This window comes from Sinocyclocheilus anshuiensis, unplaced genomic scaffold (genome assembly GCF_001515605.1).
Source record: "Sinocyclocheilus anshuiensis isolate Anshui unplaced genomic scaffold, SAMN03320099.WGS_v1.1 scaffold681, whole genome shotgun sequence".
In the NCBI taxonomy this organism is placed as follows: domain Eukaryota; kingdom Metazoa; phylum Chordata; class Actinopteri; order Cypriniformes; family Cyprinidae; genus Sinocyclocheilus; species Sinocyclocheilus anshuiensis.
Window position 1 is genome coordinate 976,825 of NW_015537978.1, and position 6,182 is coordinate 983,006.

A 6,182-nucleotide genomic window follows, 5' to 3' on the forward strand; every position below is an offset into this window, starting at 1 on the left:
CACACACACACACACACACACACACACACACACACAGAGAGCACACACAGAGCACAGATACACACAGTTTGGGCTCACAGGAGGAGCAGCAAAAAGACACAGACTACTTTCACTCCAGACATAAAGGTCTCATACAAACCACAACATTTTGGGAGTGACATTACTGAAATCTAGCTAAATTCACAGCTGACTTCCTTTCTGAACTGAATGAAATGAAAAAGAAATGTTTTTTTTAATTTGTGTTAGAAACAAATTGAACTTGTAAAGATAACATACCTATTCGAAACTGTTTTAAAGTGAAATTGATTGTATGGGAAACTCTGAATGTAAAACTTCGGTTGGGAAAAATTGACAGAAAAATTGACACGTTAATGAGACAAACAAAGTCAAGATCACTGTAATCTGAATATTAAATTGGAACAAAACCTTAACATCCATCTGATCAAGATTCTATAATATTTCAACAAAAAATTTGATTTGGCTTCTAATATCATCACAAATTGAACAAAAATATTAGTAATTTAAAATCTGGGTAAATACACAAAATACGCAATTTTTTGTAATAATTGGTATTCTCAAAAAAGATTAGCATATAGTGAGGTACAATTGTATCGTTGAATTGATTGTATGGGAAACTTTAAGATGGGTGACACATTGGACCCATAATTAAAGCAATATTTGACAAAAATAAAATTGGATCACTGTACATCAAAAAGGAACCACATCTGAAGTGTTTTTTTTTGTAACGATGCTTTGAAACAACATGTACTCCAACATCCGTCTTAATCAAGATTTTGTAATTTGTTAACTAAAAAGTCAATAGGCTTCTTGTCACGAATCCTGTCCATGGACTTCCGTTCTATCACCACCAGAGGTCACCCTTTCATTAAATTGACTCTCGCACAACACAAACTGTTGCATGTCATCCCGGACTACATATCCCATCAGCCATTGCACTGATTGCACACAGCACTGATTGCACACAGCTGACATCAATCACACATTCACTATATAACACTCACTCAAACACCATTCTTGGCCGAGTATTGTTTAGCGTTTATCACTGTGATAGCTGATAGCTACTTTACGGAGCCTGCTCTAGTTTGCATAGTCTAGTCATCGTCTTGCCTTGCCTGTTTTCCTGGTTCCTGATTCTTGCCACGTATCTTGGATTAACCCTTTGCTTGCTGTTTTCGGACGGTGTTTGCTCCTCGCCTGGACTTTTGCTCACGTTTATGGATTACCCCTCTTGTCAAGCCCTCTGGAAACTGTTTGCCGATCGAAGACCCACGCTAGCCCTAGGATTATTCTTGTGTCTTGCCCGCCATATAACTGTTTGCCATTGTTCGACCCTGCCTGTGTTTCTGACCTCTTCTGCTTTCAATATAAGCTTGCACATGGATCCGCACGTCTCACGTCTTGTCAGCCCCGTAACACTTCTTAATGTTCAATTTTAGTCTGGAGCTCTGAAAATAGGAGACACCCCCCAACATATGATGGCTGATATTGCAAAATTGTGACTGGAAGGGGCTAAGAGGAAATTGAAAACCTTGATTAAAACAAAAAAACCTTGAGTTTTTAAAACCGCATTGAATTGAAAAAGAGAACTCATACAAGAAGTCATACAGGTTTGGAATGACATGAGGGTGAGTAAATGATGGCAGAATTTACATTTTATGGGTGAACTATCCTTTTAATATTACTCAAACAACTAAAGAAAAAGAGGGAATCACTCACTTGTTTTGCCTGAACAAATTTTGTAGTTTCAAAAATTAAGAATAAGAATCAAGTCAACATTTGTATCTGGAAAGACTAAACTATGTAAAGCTTTTATTTCGATAACACAATTCAAATCATCCTCACATGTTGAACCACCTTAAATTATCATTATATGTTTGTACGGAGTACACAAGAAGCCCTGATGGAACATTTAGCTTTTTTCTTACCCACAATTTATGTACTTAAAGTGTAACAAAGATGTTTTTGCTACTGCAATTCTCTGATGCCTTTCTCATCCATGTCTGTACACCAACACTGTGTTTGCTCATGGGTGATATTTCTGACTAGTTGAGCTTCGATGATAATTAAAGGTGCTGTAAGCCATATTTGTTTGGATAACCACATATACGTCCTAACTACCTGACAGATATCACAGAGATGGGTGCCGTGAGAAATCACACCTGTCTCTTAGACTGCCCTACACTCTTAAAAATAAAGGTGCTTCAAAAGGTTCTTCAAGCGATGCCATAGAAGAACCATTTTTAGTTCCACAAAGAACCATTCAGTCATAGGTTCTTTAAAGAACCATCTCTTTATTACCTTTTTATAATCTCAAGAACCTTTTTTCGCCACAAAGAACCTTTTGTGAAACAGAAAGGTTCTTCAGATGTTAAAGGTTCTTTATGGAACCATTTAAGCAAAAATGTTCGTCTATGGCATCGTGAAGCACCTTTATTTTTAAGAGTGTAGGCCTGTAAACAGCAGAACAGTCAGGGGAGCAGCCCGCACATTTTTATTCAAGAACGAAGGGGGTAACTGCCTAAAATAAGGTCTGTGGTTAACACGAGCTCAAAATACTTTTATTGTACAACACGTGTTATTTTTAAGCCTTCACTTGACTTGAAAAAGGCAGTTGCTAACAAGTGGCTAAATAGGACTACATACAGTATGTTGCCTGTTGTAAGGTACATTAAACGCAATCACAACGAATAGGAAAACCTATCTACTCACTAGTATGTTCTTAAATTTGCACTATTGCAGACTAGTCTAACTCAGACTTTTTAAACAAAGTCTTTAGCTTTTTTTTAACGCTTTTAACTACCAACTTTTGATTTTTACTTCTTCTGATTCTATTTATAGTAGGCTTTAACATTCATAAAAGTTGTCATCTTGATCATTTTTGAAGATTATCTTGATGAGCCAAATGTTTAAGAATCAAATTTTTGTTGGTCACGGAGCTTATTTACTGTAATGATCCAAAAGCCAATAGAAAAATCCTACTGGCTTTTTGTAGAAGGAAAGAGGGTAACGCTAACTTCTGGGTTGGAACTTTTATGATGCGGAATTGAAGAAATGCATTAACGGTATTAAAAAAATTTATGACGTTAAACGTATCTAAATAATCGACTGGACCAGAAGTTTGGTTCTGAACATGCTTCATGGATTTAATATACAGTAAATACCACTGCCTGAAATTTTCAGGAGTAGAAAGCGGATGTAACTTCTATAAATATCTGAACTCTGTTTGAACGGAACCAGATTAACCACTCGAAAGAGAAGTGACAACGGTTTTAAGCTGCAGTGTGAACATGGTCATAAGAGACAAGGACAAATAGAGATGGAAGAGAAGGAGACAGACAAAGCAAGGGATTGTGTGAAAGGCACACACATTTAGTGCACATTTAAAGCTGATTCAGATAGCATGCAAATATTTGGTGGTTAATGTGCGAGTGTGTGTAAGTGAGAGTGTCAGTCTCTAAAGAGTTCAGACTATTCTCACGTCTGTGCCACGTTGCTACGGGAAACAGTCTCAATGCCTATTGTTATAATGGAGAGAGAGAGAGAGTGAGTGTGGATGTGTGTGAGTCTTATATAACTGTACAAAATCCCTGCTTATGAAACGTGCGTTTGGAGACTTTATTGAATAGGATCTCAGTGAGGGGCTGAGTGCAGCATGACATTCTCTCTTCATGAGAGAGAGTGTCTGTGCTGAGGGCTGGGAATTTGTTAAGCTCGTGAAACTAAATGCATCTAGAAGGACAGAGAAGAACAGGATGCTGTTGATCCCTTCTCTCTCGTCTGAGTCTCTTTCAATAATCATTACTCTAATGGTGCAATAACAAAACTGAATAAAAAAATGAATGTACTTTATTCCTTTGAGAAAAAGAGATGGTGTTTGTGTGAGAGAGTTGGAGGAAAAAGCTTTGAAAATGAAAGTTTCTTTAACAGCTGAAAAATTGCAAGACATTGTTTTAGAAGACAATGCTTTGTGTTGCAAGACAAACTATTGTTTTTAAAGATGCCATATACACACTCTTACGCAGTGCTGAGCAACATACTCAAATGAAGCCATCAAAGGTACCAACTACTCAAAACAAGCAGAAACAATTTTTTTATAGAGAGTAGCGATTTAAATGTATTTATGCATTCTAAATATGAATATTGCTGTAATTTAATCAAATGCTGTACATGCTTAGCCCTATTAATAAAACAACAGGAATGCATTGCCAGTTGCTGTGAGCATGTACATAGGGTTTGCTATAAATGGGGAACAAAATATTTAAAATGTCCTCACAAATATATGAATCATGCTGAAAGTTCACTAATGAGGCCATCAGAAGTGGTGCTCATTACTTGAAAGGCTCATGTTACTTTGAAGTATTTACATGGTAAGCTACTTCAATGTACCCACTTCAAGGAAAACCATGGTACATTTCCAAATGTATAATGATAAGGCATTGTACTTTAAGCGATTTCATCTACTGTTAGGCTAATGAGACACGGGGCAAGTTTTTGAGCAATGTTGCCATCAATGGGCAACCAGGTGAGACACAGGGCCCACGACCGATTTAAAGTATCCAGATAGAAATTTGTTACCCATTCTCAATGGAAAAGTGCTCAAGCAACATTTTTCAAAGAAAGTTGCCTGGCAAAATTGCTCAAAAAGTTGCCCAGTGTCATGCATGTATTTTTTTTTCATTATGTCTTTGTGTAATTGTTTATTTTGAATGAATTAATGATTCAATGACTCATTAAGACTGTTGGCTTGGGTTTCCGATCCAAAGATATGCATGGTAATTCGGTCAAAATGTTGTTTGTAGCGCAACTTTATTGTGTGAAATCATTTCTTTCAGTGCTTTTGAGTGGCAGTGACCAACCCGGAAGAGCCATCAATATTTTAAATCACATGTTGTTTGGAAATAAGTGGATTGCCAGGTACAACTGTACAGTCTTGTCAACTGTACTGCATAAATGAGCTTCATCATAATGACGTGATTTGAAAAGATTTTAAAAATAGCAATGCTGCTGCCCAATACTCGTCTACACAAACGCCGAAAGATAAACATACACTTTAAAAACTTTGATCTTTTCCCGTGTGCCTTTCAGATGAATTAATCCTGCTGCATTCAGACACACTTGTTGACTGGGCCACACAGATACTGAGCCATGAAAGATTTTACCACTCCAGCTGATGGAAAACAGGTACATACAAAAACAATACGCTTGTCAAATATTCACAAATATAGCAAAATACAACACACACCAATAAAAATCGAGTATGTAAAATACATACACATATAATTGAACAAATATGACTACATAACACCTGCTCACTAAATAGCCATATAGACTACAGTGGTTTAAAACATATTTAGACACAAGGGGTAGTTAAAACAATTAAAAACACACAAATAAATAAGAACCATTTGCTTGCCCTCATATCGTTCCACTGGTTTGATTTTATTGACTGTCTGCAACATCTTGTTTTGTGTTCCATAAAACCAGTATTCCAGCTTTGAGTGACATGACGGTGAGTAAATTATGTTTTTTTTATTTTTGTATGAACTTTTCCCTTAACATTTTCACTTGTTTATAGGATAGAGCTTCATCTGTGAAAGAGTCATAGTAGCATGACATAAACAACTGAGTGATATCTTTCTTTGTTTATCATGAAACCATCAGGTTTAAATTGAGCTTGTTTTTAAAGCTTTTAGCTGCAAGATGTTGATATTTTTGCTCTGTTTGGTCCAGATCTGTCATTTTAACTGCACAGCTGCCATGTCTGTTTGGCAGCTAACTCTGATTGACAACTTGTAGTCTTGAACCCCTGCTGAGGGTTTTTTTTATGAGTGTGTGTGTATGTGCTAGGAGCATGTATACGGCTGCATGGGAGTTTATTAAGTATACTGTGGCTGGAGGCCATACCCTATACAGGTGTGCATGCATTCACGATGTGTTCAAGTGTTGGGGGCAGAGTGATTTTCTCGTACAGCATGATGATTTACTTGTGCACACCACAATTGGATGATGATAGTCCACTCAAAAAAGAAAATTGTCATCATTTACCCACCTTCAGGTCATTCTAAACCTGAAAGACGTTCTTTCTTCACTAGAATGTAAAAGAAGACTCTCACATGTCATTTGTGTGATTTGAATATGTGTATATACAGTATATATATTGC